Below are 18,731 nucleotides of genomic sequence, written 5' to 3'. Positions count from 1 at the left end.
CCACCAGGTAACTTCATTGCTTAGTTTTTTGGCCAAAGTGGTAGACAGAAAATGGCTCCAGGCCATAGCTGTCAACCGTCCCTTATTTGGCAGGAAAGTCCCTTATCCCAGCGTTGTGTCCCACTGCTGTCCCTTATTGATGATGTCCCTTAAATTTCCTGGGTTTCAAAGGAAGCAGCTCCTCTCCCTCCCTGCCTGCTGGCCAGGGAGGAGGGAGGCTCCAACTGTGTTGCTTGGCTGCGTTGCTCACCCAATAAGGAGTCTAAGAACGACTGGGGGGGGTGGAGCTTGCATGCCTTGTGCTGATCAAATCGGCTGCGTTGCCTGGGGACTCGCCTTTGCTCAGCGCTTCCCAGCAGAGAGGTGGCAGTGGTTTTCCTTGCTGCATCCCCTTTGCCGGGTTGCTGCGCTGTGGGAACCACTGCTTGAGGCTTCGTTTGGCTGCTGGCTGGGCTTTCTGCCTTTGGCTTGGAGGGGCTCAGAAGGTGAACATACCCGTGCCCGGAAAATCCCTTATTTTGGCTGCTGATCCCTTATTTTCAAATCTGTAAGTTGACAGCTATGCTCCAGGCCATTTGGCACCCTGCTCCTCTCCATCGTGCAGCAAATCAAATCAGGCATCTGGGGCGGCGCACGTGCTCTGCGCCCAGGGCAGACCCAGCCGCCCACAGGGTGGGGTGAGCCAGAATAGGACACTCCATGGGGCCTCCAAGGACTCTGCCTGCCCCCTCCCACTCAGCTGCCCTACAGTTGGGGGGGGAGGCAGCAGGTGGACCGTTTGGGGCAGCGCGGAGCCTGTGGGCACCCAAGCAACCATGTCACTCCCAGGAGAGACGTGTGGCTCAGGGGCGCTGCAGGCCCCGCAGTGAGTGCCACCCGGCATTTTGTCACCCCCACTCCATGGGGACACCCGGGGCAGCCCGCCCCCAACCCACCCGCCTTCCTCTGCCCCTGCCATAATGTAGAACCTGCCTGCATCCTGATGTCATGACAACCTGCGGTTCCACGCATTCCCCCAGCAGCAGCAGTAACCAATGACATGGAGACGGACAGGAGAACCTCCCTTTTCATGTGTGATGATGTGAGAACATTTCATTCCACTAATTTTTCCCTGCAGTGTTTTAACCTACGCGTGGCTTTAAGATATGATCCTGATCTAAGTCATTTTTGGATCATTGTATTTATTGTTCTGCCTGTTCTGTTGTACGTATTTTAGGAAGCTTCTAATTGGCTTTGAATTTATTTATAAAGCAGTGCAAAGTAAAAAGAAAAATCAATAAGCAAAATAAAAAAAATGGAAAGGAGAGAGGGAGGACTTGAATTTAACATCTGAGCCAGAGAAGAACATTCAGGGCTGCCTTGTGTTTGGGATTGGCATTACAAGCCACTGAGATCCATAGATCCAACCCGGAAAATGCAACATTCAGTGACATCACTAGAATGAAAGTATAGTTGTATTCTGGTCATGTCCTAAAAAAATTTTTTTTAATAGCTCTATTATGAGACACTGGCTGGATCTAGACACATCAAAGAAGTGTTTCAGTTAAACACATTTTAAACTTTGTATGAGAAATCAGACTGGCAAAAACGGAACTTCACAGCACCATCTGGTGTCACAGTGTTAGAATGTATAAACAACACATATAAAGTGCTTTTTCTTTGCCAATGTAGCCGAGTCCACTGAGAGTATAACAAGTTATAGCCTTCTAGTAAATCTGCTAATTGCATTATTGAGATATGTATAAGGTCTCATTTTCTAAGAAGACAGGGAAATGATAATATATGTTTTAGCTGTAGCTTAATTGGCAATTAGTTATAAATTCGGGGGTGGGGGAGACATAAATGCTCCAACATATGATCATTGGATTGTAAGAGTATGGGAAGGGGGATTGTAAGAATATGGGAAGGGGTCCAAATGACTAAACTGACCAACATAGCGTAAGAGAAGGAAGACGACTTGACAACCCATTTAATGAGGAACAGAGTAATAAAATGCAGGTGTAATAAAATTATATAATAGAATATGGGAAAGCACTGAACCACACATACAGCTGGTAATATGGAAAGCGAATACGAAAGGTGGAGGCATCATCACACAATCTGTGCGATGGCTAATGTATGTTTTGATAAACGCCTACGCTAAGCCTATTAGTGTTATGTATGGCTTGTCGAAAAGTCAATGTGAAAAAATATAAAAGGATCCAGATTCTCTTTGCTCAGAATTTGGAGCACGTGCGCACGCATGCTTCTGATGTACAAATGATACATTGGTGGACCTAGGTTTCTTTTCACCTCTTTTTGTGGAGGGTAGCATGGGACATTCCTGAAATGTAAAGCTCCTCGGGGGCAGTCTTGATTGTGGAGCTTTCCCTCTCTGTGGCCTCGCTTCAGTCCAAGTCAGGCATCCAGTTCTCTGCAAAAACCTCTGGTCAACACACGACCTCATAATGCAACATTCCAAATGCCCACAATTGAGTGTGTGTGTGAGAGAGAGAGAGAGAGGGAGAGGGAGAGGGAGAGGGAGGGAGCTTTCCTTGCATTTGTTGTGCGTGTGTGTCTTTCATCCAAATGGCAGGGATAACCGAAAGGGAACAAAACAAAAAAAGGAAATCTTCCAAGTCATTATTTTTCTAATGCATATTCCACTGTTGTTGAGTACAATGAGCCATGATGCCAGAGTTCAACCCCCCCCCCAAAAAAAAACAGAGAAGAGAAGCAGAGGGCTTCGGAGGGGAGGGGGAGAGAGCCTCTGCTTGATCTCCGCTCTGGCAATTCGACAGTCTGCTGCTAATCCTTTTTTACATTCGTCTTGTGTAAGCCCTAATTAATTTTTAATGCCCTACCAAAGTCTTCCATTATAGGCCTGCTTTATTTCTGGAAGCTTTCTGGAAAGCGCGGGGCCGTCACAACTAGCATGTCTCATCTATGTGACAGTTTTATGGTTCACTTGGAACAATTTGCAAAGCTGTCCATCATCTTCATCCGAGCGACTTTGTGGCTTGGCTATTTTAATCCCCAGCTTCGCGGCGGCGCGGGCTTGAGAGCCCCTTAAGTGATACTTCTGAGCCAAAGGGAAGAGTTCAAAAGAGTACCACCTACCCTCCCCAAAAAAGCCTGCTGCAAACTCGAAACGATGTGTCTGTGGCTCATTATACGGTCTTCCGTTTGTGCACTGCGTGGCATGGGGGCCAGCAAGTTTGCCATGGAAATGTTTCTTCTCCCACTGTGATGAGCTCATCTTCTCGTGATCTAGCTAGGAGATTTGCATCAAGGAAATGCAGTGCTCAGTGCTCAAGTTGCTACTGCAACGCCTTAAGAACCAAAGCTAATATCCAGGGAAGAGGCTCAGGGTCGACCCAAGAGCAGCCTTAACACCATCTAGTGCCTTCCAGGTGTTAGCACTGCAACTCCCATCATCCCTAGCAATTGACCTTAGTAGCTGGGAGTGGTGGGAATGGTAGTGCAAAACATCTGAGAGCACCAGGCTAGGGAGGGCTGCTCAAGACTTTCTATGTGGAACAATGAACAGGCTTACTATGGAATGACCACATGCCTTTCATTCACTTTTGTGCAAGGCATTCACACAAGGTGTAAAAATCATTATCCGATTGTGTCGTCCATGTGGGTTTGTCTCTTTTTCAGATCACAGGAAATCTGGAGTTTTAAAGAAAAGGGCAGAACAGTGGTCTAATAAGGTGTAGATCACCTTAACCCCACTTTCCCAACTTTTTAAAGAGATACAATTTTCATGTTTGCACTGATAACATCTTCAATATTACCATTCTAGTATGGACTATTTAAACTGGATATATTGATTGGCAATGTATTGTATTGTAACTGTATTGTAACTTTTGAATAAATGGTTGTATTATTATTATTATTATTATTATTATTATTATTATTATTATTATTATTAAAAACTAGTCCTTCTGTTTTTAAAAAAACTGTAATATTTCTACAATAGCACATAAGATTAAAAAGTGCTTTAGCACATTTACAAAAAACCAATCACTTCCTTTTCAGAATTTCCTGGCCAGAATCACTTGACCACTGTGGGTTTTCTTCCAGGTGACCTGTTTATTAAGCATACGTTATCATTTGTTTGCAGGGATATTATGTGAAGGTGCATCAAAGCAAGTGTTATCCCACACATTCTTGTCACTTTCCCTATCACAAAAAGTCCCATTTTAGTGGGGAGAGGGATTGTTGTGAAAGGCCCAGATTGTGACTGAGTTCCACCTAAAATTAGCAATAGTCTGGAAGCAGCCTAAGCTCCCATGAGAGCTCCGGGTATAAGGAGGTATATAAATTCAATAAACAAAAAATAAATAAAATAAATGGTAGGAGAATACCATTCTGTCAACAAGGCTGAATGGAATAATGAATTGATCCTCACGCTACTGCCATGCCAACCCCACTTACCTGCTGCTTAGCCAATAAAGATTGTGGCCTGGTTTCACTCAGTGCTGGCACCTGGGCTGTATCTACACAACTTTTAAAAAAAACACTCTGAAAATGATTGGGGCGGGGGGAGACACCTGTTGCAAAGCTCACAATGGAAAATTTCATTCAGTTCTGATTTCAGCTCTAAAGCACCATCTGGTGTCATAGTGTTATAATGCATTTATGACTCTTTTTTAAAAAGCTAATGTTGCAGATTGCTCACAGTCTGAGTTATTTACACGGCATTCATGCACCACAAATATGTGCTTGCCTGGGCAATGGTGAATGCATGATATTATACCCACTTATTTACAGCCTAATCCTATGTATGCATACTCAGAAGCTCCCTTCACTTGGTGAGTGCAATTCTATGCATGTATAAAGGTAAAGGTAAAGGGACCCCTGACCATTAGGTCCAGTCGTGGCTGACTCTGGGGTTGCAGCGCTCATCTCGCTTTACTGGCCGAGGGAGCTGGCGTACAGCTTCCGGGTCATGTGGCCAGCATGACTAAGCCACTCCTGGCGAACCAGAGCAGCACACGGAAACACTGTTTACCTTCCCGCCAGAAGGTATCTATTTATCTACTTGCACTTTGACATGCTTTCGAACTGCTAGGTTGGCAGGAGCAGGCACCGAGCAACGGGAGCTCACCCTGTCGCGGGGATTCAAACTGCCGACCTTCTGATCTGCAAGTCCTAGGCTCTGTGGTTTAACCCACAGCGCCACCCGCGTCTCTCTATGCATGTATACCCAGAAGTAAACCAACTTGAGTTCCATGGAAGTTACTCTCAAGAAATTGTGCATAGGAGTGCAGCCTTAATGGGTGTCAGAGGTGTTAAATTGATTTGCATTCTTTGATCCAATTTGTCTTTGAAAATTCTGAGTTGGATTGTTTTTGATGCACTCCTGTTGAGTTGGGATTTTGAAAAAAATGTATGCTTTTGTGACTTACTTTTCTTGGCTGTGAGCTTTGCCTTGTAAATACGGTTTCTCATTGATGGAGGTTAAATTATTTAACTGAAACATTTACAGTGTGTGGAAAAAAGAATTGAACTTGGAATTTCATAAGAAGCCGTATGCTAGCTACACAAAATGCACTTTGTGATTTGAGGTGACTGAGCAATGACTTGCAGAGCTCAGCAGTACTGCACATACCTGCTTTGCAGTTCCTGGATTCAGTCCCCAACATCTCAAGGCAGAGCTGGGAAAGATGTATTGTCTGAAACTCTGGAGAGCTGCCAATCACTGTTGAGAATGCTGAACTAGATGGACAGCTGGACTGATTCGGTATAAGGCAGCTTTCTGTGTTTCTATGCCTCAATCACAGGAGTGGGAGAATTTTTTTCCTGAGTTTTCCAAAAATTATAATAAAAATGCAACTCCCTTCTTCAATTGGATTGAGGATTTATACAAACTTGCAACATATGAACAACTTGCATATAAACGCAGACTTGCCATGGACAAATTCAATGGTATTTGGAATCTGTTCTTACAAATATTGTAATAGGATAAGATCTGGTGAAGTACAATAAAAACCTTGTTAAGAATACAGGGGTTTTTTTTGGGGGGGGGTTTCCTTCCCCCCTTTATTTTCCCTTCTACGCAGGTTCTGTTTCTCTTTTTCATTTTCTCTCTCTTATTTATGTCTCACCATGTTTAGTCCACATATAATTATGCACTTTTTGAACTTTCAGTAAAGATGTTTAAAAAAAGTTTTCCAAAAATTCACACATACATTTCAATACATAATAATACATTCTTTTTTCCTTTGTTCCAACTTCCGACCCCCTTTTCCATAGTGTTTCTCTCCCTGTGGTGCACCCTGTATTCTGTCTCTTAAACTTTAACAAAAACTCTTTCCTCCCTTCTGTTGCTCTTAGTTCAAAACCTGCTAAATATAGTAATATTTATTTAAATAATCTGAAAAGGGTTTCCATTCTTTCACAAAACCTTCGTCAGTAGGTTCTCTTATTTAAGCTGTTAACTTTGCCAATTTCTGCTTCTTTCCATTTTTGTGCTGCATTTGTAACATAAATAAACAACTTAATCCTCTTAAAGGGTGGGAGAATCTTTTTCAACCTGAGGGCCATGTTTCTTCATGAATATCCTTCCAAGGGCTGTGTGCTAATGGTGACTGTGTACAGCCACATATTTCTCCATCCAGGTGAGCAAGAGGTATTATAACAGATCATGGACACATTCCAGCCAGGTAAAATCACTAGAGGAGGGTGCAAAGTCTGGGTAAGTCTTGAGGGCCGGATTGGGAGGTATAGAGGGCCTCATTCAGGCCTGAGAGAGCCAGTGTAGTGTAGTGGTTAAGGGCGGTAGATTCGTAATCTGGTGAACCGGGTTCGCTTCCCCGCTCCCCCACATGCAGCTGCTGGGTGACCTTGGGCTAGTCACACTTCGCTGAAATCCCTCAGCCTCACTCACCTCACAAAGTGTTTGTTGTGGGGGAGGAAGGGAAAGGAGATTATTAGCTGCTTTGAGATTCCTTCAGGTAGTGATAAAGTGGGATATCAAATCCAAACTCCTCCTCCTTCTCCTCCTTCTTCTTCTGAGTTTTCTCTTGCTTTGACGTATAATCTCAGCTCTCTAGAGTGCTATTCTAGGTCGACCCACACTGCAGCATTCTGGAATGGTTGTGTAAATTGGCACATAGCAACATACCCTTTGAAGCTTGTGGAAGGGTTTTTTGCTTGAGAGTACTAGAATATCAAGGGATGCGGGTGGCGCTGTGGGTTAAACCACAGAGCCTAGGACTTGCCAATCAAAAGGTTGGCGGTTCGAATCCCCACAACAGGGTGAGCTCCCATTGCTTGGTCCCTGCTCCTGCCAACCTAGCAGTTTGAAAGCATGTCAAAGTGCAAGTAGATAAATAGGCACTGCTCTGGTGGGAAGGTAAATGGCGTTTCCGTGCGCTGCTCTGGTTTGCCAGAAGCGGCTTAGTCATGCTGGCCACATGACCCGGAAGCTGTACGCTGGCTCCCTTGGCCAATAAAGTGAGATGAGTGCCACAACCCCAGAGTCGGCCACGGCTGGACCTAATGGTCAGGGGTCCCTTTACCTTTACCTTTTACTAGAATATCACCACAGTTCACTACCCTGCAATATTAGCTGATTGCTGAATTTAACTAAAAATTGTCCAAGCAAATGCTGTCCAATCAAACTGACCAAATTTCAGAGGAGCTGAATTTGACTGTTAATAGAAAGAGACCACTCTACTCCAACATTGCCGCAAGCACCATTCATTTGTGACTTACCTAGCTTACCCAGTCCTTTAATTACTGACTCTCTCCTTCTGTGGCAAGGCAATATGCTCTCTTCCCCTTGAATCTCCACCCCCCACCATATGTTCTCTCAAGCCCATCCAAGCAAGATATATAGAGGTTTCCTTCCGATCCTAATGACATCAGAATTTCTACTTAATTTTTGTTTGGCTTGAGGCATGGGAGGCACAGAAGGCTTTTGCTGTCCCAGAAATGTCCGAGCACATGATGTTCAGAGAGCCATGCATTCAATAAAGCACGTAGGCTTCCCCCTGTTGTATCTCACCATTAACCTTGAGATTTCAGTTGCAACCTGTAGGTTCCCTCCCCCCCCAAAAAAAAAGCTATCATATTTTGCTGTTTCTCAGCTTGAAAGATTTATTTAGGGGGGGGGGGAATATATTTTACCAACTTTCCATCCAATGGCAACAAGGTGATATACAATAACAAAGCACATAAAATATTTAAAGAGTTTAAAAAGGAAGAAAGGAAGAAACATCAGCAACAATGGAAACCTAGTAAAGGCTTATTTGGGTTGTCTTCACAGATAAAATGCCACAGAAGGTAGAATTCAGCATCACACTTTTACGACTGTTCCATCTGTGCAAGCATTTCTGGAGTCATGAGAGCAGGCCTGAAATAGAGTTCTGTTTTGTTGAGCAGGCGAAGAAGTTCAGGCTCCAAGTAATTTATACTCAACCTGCCCAATCCAGAGATCTCGTGCTGTTTGCCAGTCATGGTGGATGGTGTTGCACATTCTTTTCAGCACCCGAAGAGGGCTCTAGACCATAAATGCACCCCAGCTCACTGCAAGTCTTCTATTACATAGAGAAGGAAGGAAGGAAGGAAGGAAGGAAGGAAGGAAGGAAGGACAGTGGTTGCATACATAAATGAAAATTAAGTGAAGGATCAACATCAGAATGGTTTATTGACTAATTAAGAAATGCAATGTGATATTAGATTATTAGAACTCCGCGAAATTCAGAGCATGGGAAGTCACCCAAAGATATATCATTTGGCAATATATTTGGCTTTTTTATTGTATTGTAATTTGGAAGGTTATAATGTGGTTTTTATTGGATTATTAAATTGGAAAACTTAATAAAATACTATAAACAAGAAAGAAAGAAAGAAAGAAAGAAAGAAAGAAAGAAAGAAAGAAAGAAAGAGAGTAGGGTTGAATTGATTTTCAGAAAAGAATTTCCAGTATTTTAAATTTTGTATTCTTTTCCATGCTGCTCCCAAGCTGGTGGCAAAATGGCCTCCCCACATTTACCACCCCTGGATTTTGGGTGCAACTATAGATCTAGTTTTAATCCTGTATACTAATATATTAATGTTGACCCCTGCTCCTTCCATTCCTTCCCTTTTGGTCCATTGCTTCCTTCAACCACCAACATGAACTAGCAACAAGACGTCATGCAGCATTAGGTGAGATGAGATCTTAGGAGAGGTTTTTCTGAGAGAAGCTATTGAATAAAAGCTCTGATGGCTGGAGAGAGAGAGGTGGAGAGGCTTCTGGGGCTTCCTTGCATGCCCCTTGCCTTATCCTGTGCTGCAGAGGAGGAAAAGCTACCCCAATCTCACCTCATTCTGACCCAGAGCAGCAGCACACAGGAACAAAGGAAGCTGCCTCATCTTGAGAGCAGCTCCTCAGGATTTCAGACAGGAAATATCTCTCAGCCTTCCCTGGAGATATCGAGAGTTGAACCTGAGAATTTCTGAGTACAGTGGTACCTAGGGTTACAGACGCTTCAGGTTACAGACACTTCAGGTTACAGACTCTGCTAACCCAGAAATAGTACCTTGGGTTAAGAACTATGCTTCAGGATGAGAACAGAAATCGCGTGGCGGCGGCAGTGGGAGGCCCCGTTAGCTAAAGTGGTCTTCAGGTTAAGAACCGACCTCCAAAACGATTAAGTTCTTAACCCGAGGTACCACTGTACAAAGCAGCTGCTCTGTCACTGCACTGCGGCACTTTGAAAAGGACCTAGGAAGAATGATCAGTGACAGACCCTTCAGGACCCTGGACAGGTCCCAGGAGCTTCAAACTCCGTCACTGCTTCATCAGCTCACTTTGGCTTTCTTTGCCTCTGAGTAGGTTTAGCAAGTGAGGCTGTTGGCGAACAAAGAAGCTAATTTCATTCTAGGCCCAGAGGACGGCAACATGAGAACAGGCCTTTTCTGTGGTTGCTCCCCTCTTTGTGGCATGGCTTGCCTGGCAACCTCATTACATATCTTGAAGTGCCAGGGAAAACATTCATTCTCAACCAGGCCATTGGCTGATTAGACAATCGATGACCTTTTAAATGAGTCTGGGTTATTGTTTTGCTTTGTTGCTATTATGTTTAATATTTTGTAATTTTCTGTTGTAAACTGTCCTGTGAACTTCAGATAAAGGGTAGCATATAAATTTAATTAATATTAAGAATAATTTCTCAGTGGAGTTCAGCTCAGAGGCAGCAGTCCCTGGGGATCCTGCAGTGTGTGGGTGTGGGTGTGTGGGTGTGTGTGTGTGTGTGTGTGTGTGTGAGAGAGAGAGAGAGAGAGAGAGAGAGAGAGAGAGTTTCCCATGGTTCCTGGTTGCTGGACTCGGGCTCAGTGTCAGGAATACTTTGGCCACCTCATGAGAAGAGAAGACTCCCTGGAAAAGACCCTGATGTTGGGAAAAATGGAGGGCACAAGGAGAAGAGGACAACAGAGGACGAGATGGTTGGACAGTGTTCTCGAAGCTACCAGCATGAGTTTGACCAAACTGCGGGAGGCAGTGGAAGACAGGAGTGCCTGGCGTGCTCTGGTCCATGTGGTCACGAAGAGTCGGACACGACTAAATGACTAAACAACAACTAACTGAGCTGGCCCCTCTCCATCTGAGTCAGTGTCCAAGTCACTACTGGGAGCCCCAGTCATGATACCATCCTGCTTTAAAGGGAGCTAAGTGGCAGCAATATTCCCATCACACTCTCCATTTCCATGAAATTATCACTTTTCAGAATGTATTCAGCAAAACTGGCAGCTAATGAGGAGTAGTACTATTGGAGAAGTTTGCCAATGAACAAGAAGTTGCCCAAAATCATATATCCAACGACGTTCCATCTTTACATCATTAATGTTTTCAATGCTTGGTTAATAAATAATGCACTGAACTTTGCTGCTGTGCCTCCCTTGTGGTTGATTTCCATCCTTTTCCCTCAGAGATGCCTCTTCTCTGCCCTCAGCACACACACCTTTTTACCACAGGTTTCATTTCATTTCATTTATTAAATATCTATACCACCCTTCATCTGGGGATTGCAGGGCAGTTTATAATATAAAAACGCAAAAATACATGCCGTAGTTAGTAACGAAAACAACACCCCAGGATAAAGGGAAATTACAACTTGTGGGAGAATGATCAACAAAATGTTTGCTCACGCTGAGGAAATCTGCAGAACATTGTGATTACAGCCAATAATGAGTGCGGTCCATCAGTTTACATATTCCTAAGCTCCACTGGCTTCAGTTAAATTTGTGGGCAAGCTACTGTGTGCAGAAATTCAGCCAATAACCCATATACAAAAGGCCTACTCAACAGATATTTGAGTTGCTAAATGAAACTTTTTAATCTTCTTTCTAAGAGTACACATTAAAGATACCAGCAAGACGCCCTACTGGGATTCAGCAGAGTTTAATTTTTAATGATGTGTAATAGATCGGGTTCAGCTTCAGTACAAAGAAACATTCACAAAAAGCATCCCAAGTTGTCATTATCAACGATACAAATAGAAAACGCATTGAAGTCTGCTGGAGTGTTGTTAGCCCACCTCTCAATGCATATTACAATAAAAGATCTTGCTGTTCTTGGGAACATGTTGTGTTCTTTTCCTGGTGTAGAACCTCAGCCCTACTTATTTATTATTTTAAGGCATCTCAACACAAAGGCTCCCCAAGGCAGCTTTCAAACTGTAAAACAAAAAGAAAATGAACCAAAATGCGCAGTTACAATTTAAACTGTTAAAGTCAGCAGCATAAAAGCAAGACCCAAAGGGATCTAAACTATTTTTTGCTAAAAGTAAAACAGCCGCTATCCATCATCTAAAAGAGAGGGGTGCAGACACCAGGCAAATATGTCCAAGGATGGCATTTAAGCAGTCAAGGGGCCACAGTTAAAAGGCCCTGTCACTGGTAATACACAGGTAACATCTGAAAATGGAGAGCCACAGAACAGTTGGAACATTCAAATGTGCCTTCCACCAGGCTTTCACAGAGAAATGTCAAAAGTAACTAGCAAAAGCTGCATATCTCTGAATTTGTTTCTCTTCCACCCGCAATTACTATCACTATTCAATAAGAGAAAATAGCAAGCTGGACTGTGCATCAGTAGTTCTGCCTAAGTTAAGATGGATAGTCACAGATTTGGTGCTGAGGAACCCCAAGATGTTAGTGCTGGGGGACCTCAACATTCATGCAGAGACTGCCTTGACAGGGCTGGCTCAAGACTTCATGAACTGGACAGGAGGAAGGGAAACCAAGAGTGAGGGATTTTACTCAAACCTCTTTGTCAGGGTCTGATCACTTCCTGCTGACTACTAGACTCACAGTAAGTGTTTCCCCATGCAAGTGTGGGGAGTCCACTTAGGATAGCCTATGCCGGGAGGCTTATGAAATCCACCAGAGTCTTGGAGAGGTCTTGGGGAGTTTCTGATTGGCATGGCTGGCACCACTGTTGATGCCCGGGTCATTCTGCGAAATACATTGGTGAACTGGGCGGTTGCTGTGGTTGCTCCTAAGCACCATCTTCCACTGAACAGAGCCTGTTCAGCTCCTTGGTGTTCAGAAGACCTGAGGGCAATGAAACAAACAGCAAGATGGGAAGAGCTCCAGTGAATCTGAACACAGAGCTCATTATCAAGCCTTCTTAGTGGCTGTGAAGACAGCAAAGAAGCAGATCTGTTCTGACACCATTGCATCCTCACAGTGCCATCCAGTGGAACTTGTCCAGAGAGTTTGAGCTCTTCTGCAGTCTGGCCCATCTGGTGATGCTAATGAACTCTCAGAAGCCTGCTGGGACATGTCTGTACAGCAATTTGAGGATAACATTTCTCACATTCACCATGGCTTGGTCCATCTATGAAAGTGTCCATAATTCCTTCTGGTGATGTTGGGTGAATTTTCCTTTTGAAGTCTGAAGATGTGGACAAATTGCTCAGAGAAGTGTGGCTCACGTCCTATCTGCTCCACCCATGCCCCTTTGGCACGTTACATCAAGTAGGTAGAGACTGTCCATCTGCCTTTCAAGGTAAAGGTAAAGGGACCCCTGACCATTAGGTACAGTCATGGCCGACTCTGGGGTTGCAGCGCTCATCTCACTTTATTGGCCGAGGGAGCCGGCGTACAGCTTCCGGGTCATGTGGCCAGCGTGACTAAGCCGCTTCTGATGAACCAGAGCAGTGCACGGAAACGCAATTTACCTTCCCGCCAGAGTGGTACCTATTTCTCTACTTGTACTTTGACGTGCTTTTGAACTGCCAGGTTGGCAGGAGCAGGGACCGAGCAACAGGAGCTCACACCGTTGTGGGGATTTGGACTGCCGACCTTCTGATCGGCAAGTCCTAGGCCACAGCGCCACCCGTGTCCCACCATCTGCCTTTAGGAGCAGGTAAATGTCTCCTTGAGGGAAGAAACAGTCCCATCTGCTTTAAAAGAGGCAGCAAATTGACTTGCTTGATGAAATCTACCCTGAACCCAGAAGATCTTAATAATTCAGTCAGTTGCTAACATGGCAGGCAAATTCCCTGGCAAATTGGTACAACAAAGCATGGCAAAGAGCACTTGTGTAAAAATTTAATAATAAAATAAAACTGGCACAAGGTTTGAAGCACACATTCTTATTTGTAATTGAATGGTACAGCTTTAAAAAATGAAAATAGAGCACTCCCCTTACATTATAAAATGTTTTAGTTAACTTAAACTATTTGTTGCCTTAAATGAAAATAAGTAGTCTGGGATAAGAACTTATATCATGCATTTGTGATTTTGCATGTGTTGCCTAAACACCAGCTTCTGTGATAGGATTTTTATTATGTGGTTACGTGTGAAAAAATTTAATGAGGGGGTGGAATTAAGGGAAAGGATGGAGATGAGTTGCAATAGCACTGATCCTTGTGTAGGCACAACTTAGTCAAATACAGCCCTGCTTCTCAAATAGCCTACCTCGTAATATTGTCTGCAATCTTAAACTCCTTGGTGAAAGTGTGGGGATTCTAATCTGAAAAGCCAAAATAGCAAACACGGAATACTGTGCGCAGACAATTTGTGACGTCTGGTATGTTGGTGACTTTTCAGTGGGTGTTCTTGTCAGTGTCACCCCCGAGAGATCTACATTGGGATGTCTGGTCATCTGACATTCGGATTACCTGAGCTCTGCATTTCCTAATTCATATAGAGTTAGCTTTGTTTGTTGTTTGTTTTCCCCTGGCCCTCAGCTATCAAAGGTTATTGCCCCAGCTGCTCTGCACTTACATAATGCCCAGCAGAACGCTGCTCCGCTCTCTCTGATTATGGATTAGTGTAATAATAATTGTGCATGCAAGACTGTAACAGCTGTGTGCTTTCCAGGGCTAGCACAGATTTCCTGGCTTGTTTTAAAACTACCTAGCAAAGCCTTGTAATCTGCCAGCTCCTCACAAACTGTCGACCCATCACAGCGGTCCAGCAACTTAAAGGGGAAGAACATTCATGCGGCATCTACACCCCCTGTAGCAGGACAACTTGGGCAGAATGATATATCTGCAGACCCTCCAAGCGCCCCTGTTTTCCAGGGACAGCCCTGGATTTACAGAAGCTGCCCCGGTTTCTGATTTGATCCCAGAATGTCCCGCTTTTCCTTAGGACGTCCCTATTTTCATTTGAGAAATGTTGGAGGGTGTGGAGTTATTCAACCCCTGAGACATCTGGAGGCAGCCCTGTTTAGGGAAGGTTTCAAATGTTTAATGTTGTATTGTATTTTTATATACAATGGTACCTCAGGTTAAGAACTTAATTTGTTCCAGAGGTCCGTTCTTAACCTGAAATTGTTCTTAAGCTGAGGCACCACTTTAGCTAATGGGGCCTCCCACTGCTGCTGCTGCGCCGCCGGAGTACAATTTCTGTTCTCATCCTAAAGCAAAGTTATTAACCCAAGGTACTATTTCTGGGTTAGCGGAGTCTATAACCTGAAGCGTATGTAAACCGAGGTACCACTGTATGCTGGAAGCCATCCAGATTGGCTGGGGCAACCCAATCAGATGGCCAAGGTATAAATATCGTTGTTGTTGTTGTTGTTCCTGCTGCTGCTGAATAAGATGCCCCTATTTTCATCAGAGAAATGTTGGAGGGTATGCATCTGCCCCAAACATAACCTGGTCAGGGGTACAAAATAAGACTTGAATGTCATGCTCAATATTAAATCAGAGGCAAGCAATATGATGCCCTCTGGATGTTGTGTAGATGACTACTGCCTCTGTCCTTGTCAGTATGGCCAACAGCCCAGGATGCAGTTACAGATAGGTAGCCGTGTTGGTCTGCCATAGTCAAAATAAAAAAATTCCTTCCAGTAGCACCTTAAAGACCAACTAAGTTAGTTCTTGGTATGAGCTTTCGTGTGCATGCACACTTCTTCAGATACACTGAAACAGAAGTTGCCGGATCCTTCTATATAGTGAGAAGGTGGGGAGGGGTATTACTCAGAAGGGTGGTGGGAATGGGAGATTGGCAGATAGCTGAGATGAGCCTGTTGACGACTCTTAACGACTGCAATAGGTCTTACAGGAAAAGGCAAGGGGTGAGAAGGTGAGAAATGGCTTAGTCATGTATAATGAGATAAGAATCCAATGTCTTTGTTCAGACCAGGTCTCTCCATGGTTTTAAGTTTGGTAATGAGTTGCAATTCAGCAACTTCTCTTTCCAGTCTATTTCTGAAATTCCTTTGTAGTAAAAGCCCAGGATGGTAGGAGTTGAAGTCTGCTGCATCTGGAGGCGTTGTGGCTGTTCACTGTGTTAAATTAGGCGATGCTTTCTTCTGAGCTTGGAACAATCATATGTTTTCATTGATATATCTACTGCATACGACACAGCAGTAGATATATCAGCTTGTGGGAGCAGCCTGATGAGTGGCCTTTCCCCCAGGTTGCTGTCATTGTTCTTCTTGCAGCAGCTTCATGCACACTCTCCAGGTGGAGCCGCCATGTATGAGGCCTCCAAATGAACGATACCCAGATGTGGTTCCAGCATGCTTACTTACATGACCACGAGCACATAGCCCAGGGAAAGCCAACGGGGCGGCCTCCAGATATTTTGGACTAAAACTGTAACAGCCCCACCCAGTCAGTCTTTAGGCATGATGGGAATTCTAGTCCACAACATCAGATGGAGATATAGCAAGATGTTGGCTACCCCTTCCATAGCTCTTGCATACTTCTAGTGCAACACTGATGCTGAGATGCCACTTTTGAGAAGCAGAGCCTCTGCACATGAGATTGCCATAGATCCCATGACCTTGCCAACCATGCATAGAGCTGGTCCTCACAAATGCTAGATTGCTTCCTGGCTGCAACCTCCTAAGGGCTCTTACATCATGAATTGGTGCCTGGAGACTCAATAAGTTAAGTGACTTTCAGTGAGGGGAAACACTGAGTCTGTGGTCTTATGAATTGTGATGATGGTACAAGTTCTGGGCTGTAGCTATTTGATCCACGAGGACTCGTGTTGTTGTTTTTTTGCAACTGCAGTAATAGCCATACCTAGCATTTCTACCTTGTGTTTTAAGTGTCCCTTCCACAAGGTAGGCCAGTGTTTACAACCCTCGATATTGCCGATGTTGTGGCTGAGGCTGAAGCATAAGCCCTTACCAGACATGAGTCTGTGTAGGAATTAATTATACCACATTGCAGTGGTATAGTTAGGTAATTCCAGACTCCGGACTTAGGCTCTGGGAATTGTAGCTCTGTGAGGGAAACAGGGGACTCCCAACAATTCTCAGCACCTTTAACCAACCACACTTCCCAGGATTCAGTGGGAGATGTCATGACTACAGTGGTACCTCAGGTTAAGTACTTAATTTGTTCCGGAGGCCCTTTCTTAACCTGAAACTGTTCTTAACCTGAAGCACCACTTTAGCTAATGGGGCCTCCCGCTGCCGCCGCACCGCAGGAGCACGATTTCTGTTCTCATTCTGAAGCAAAGTTATTAACCTGAAGCACTATTTCTGGGTTAGCAGAGTGTGTAACCTGAAGCGTATGTAACCTGAAGCATATGTAACCTGAGGTACCACTGTATTTAAAGTGGTATGATACTGCTGTAAATGTATCGTGTAGATGGGGCCTTTAATAGTCTTACAGCGCCCCACCTCTTTAGATAGAAATATGTTTTTCTCCACTTGCAAATCGAAATGTAGTGAGCCACCCTTGAGGCATTTGGGCTCTAAGCCTACTCATTCTGCTAAGTAAGTGCCTGCTCCAAAGTCCTACCCTGATGACATCACTGTTGTGGTGACAGGCTCTGCCCCTACACCCACCCACCATGTTCTCCATGTTAGTTTTATTGAAACAATGCTACAAGCGGGCACCTGTCTATTCATAGGCATTCCTGTGTGCATTCCTGCCTAGACTCTCTTTTCAGACACTGGGCTTGTTCATATGCTACACTGAACACAGGCACAAGCTGTCTCTACTGCACATGTACAAGTGCTTTTGTGGAAAGGTGTACACCTGCTGATTTATACACAGGGTGTACACAGAGACCATACCCTCCAATATTTCTCTGATGAAAATAGGGATGTCCCATTCCATAATGATAATTTTACCATTTATACCCCACAGATCTTACTGGGTTACCTCTAGTTAGCTTCCAACACATATAAAAACATAATAAAACATTAAACATTAAAAAAAAACCTTCCCTATACAGGGTTACCTTCATAATAATAATAATAATAATTTATTATTTGTACCCCGCCCATCTGGCTGAGTTTCCCTAGCCACTCTGGGCGGCTCCCAATTAGTGTTAAAAACAGTACAGCGTTACATATTAAAAACTTCCCTGAACAGGGCTGCCTTAAGATGTCTTCTGAATGTCAGGTAATTATTTATCTCTTTGACATCTGATGGGAGGGCGTTCCACAGGGCGGGTGCCACTACCGAGAAGGCCCTCTGTCTGGTTCCCTGTAGCCTCACTTCTCGCAATGAGGGAACCGCCAGAAGGCCCTCGGCACTGGATCTCAGTGTCCGGGCTGAACGATGGGGGTGGAGACGCTCCTTCAGGTATACAGGACCGAGGCCATTTAGGGCTTTAAAGGTCAGCACCAACACTTTGAATCATGCTCGGAAACGTACTGGGAGCCAATGCAGATCTCTCAGAACTGGTTTATGTGGTCCCGGCGGCCACTCCCAGTCACCAGTCTAGCTGCCGCATTCTGGATTAATTGCAGTTTCCGGGTCACCTTCAAAGGTAGCCCCATGTAGAGCGCATTGCAGTAGTCCAAGCGTGAGATAACTAGAGCATGCACCACTCTGGCGAGACAGTTCACGGGCAGGTAGGGTCTTAGCCTGCGTACCAGGTGGAGCTGGGAGCTTCAGACAGCTTAGGGGGTCAGATAACTCCATACCCTTCAACATTTCTCCAAAGGAAATCGGAATGTACTAGGGAAAAGTGGGACATTCCGGAATCAAATCGGAAACCAAGACAGCTGCTGTAAATCTAGGACAGGAAAATCTGGAAAATAGAGACACTTGGAGGGTCTGAGAGACAGTATGTTCATTGAAGGTCACATGTGACTAACTGTACAATGTACCACTTGTGTATGGGTTGTATATGGAATGTGGACCTCCCTACGGAGATGAACCATGAGGGTCACCATCTACAACATCAAACCCCCCACCTATGCACATTCATTTGTATGCATAGTTTCTGGAAACAGATGCAGCCTAAAGCCATTCATTGAGTTTGTCATGGGAGTGGCCTTTGAATGAGAGACTTCCTGCTCTGAGCCACCATACCAACTG

The 18,731-nt window shown here is 44.4% G+C and overlaps 1 long non-coding RNA gene across 1 annotated transcript; it reads left to right on the top strand.

Moving 5' to 3' along the window:
- The first annotated feature begins 1,021 nt into the window (after positions 1-1,021).
- On the top strand, positions 1,022-8,378 carry LOC310696299. The gene is made up of 3 exons (XR_014520538.1): positions 1,022-1,081; positions 3,643-3,695; positions 8,261-8,378. It is a non-coding gene; the product is annotated as an uncharacterized lncRNA (long non-coding RNA).
- The last annotated feature ends 10,353 nt before the right edge of the window (positions 8,379-18,731 follow it).

This window comes from Podarcis liolepis (assembly GCF_965112155.1).
Source record: "Podarcis liolepis genome assembly, chromosome: 17".
Classification (NCBI taxonomy): Eukaryota; Metazoa; Chordata; class Lepidosauria; order Squamata; family Lacertidae; genus Podarcis; species Podarcis liolepis.
The sequence above is the reverse complement of the archived record's forward strand: the minus strand, read 5'-3'. Positions and strand labels throughout refer to the sequence as shown.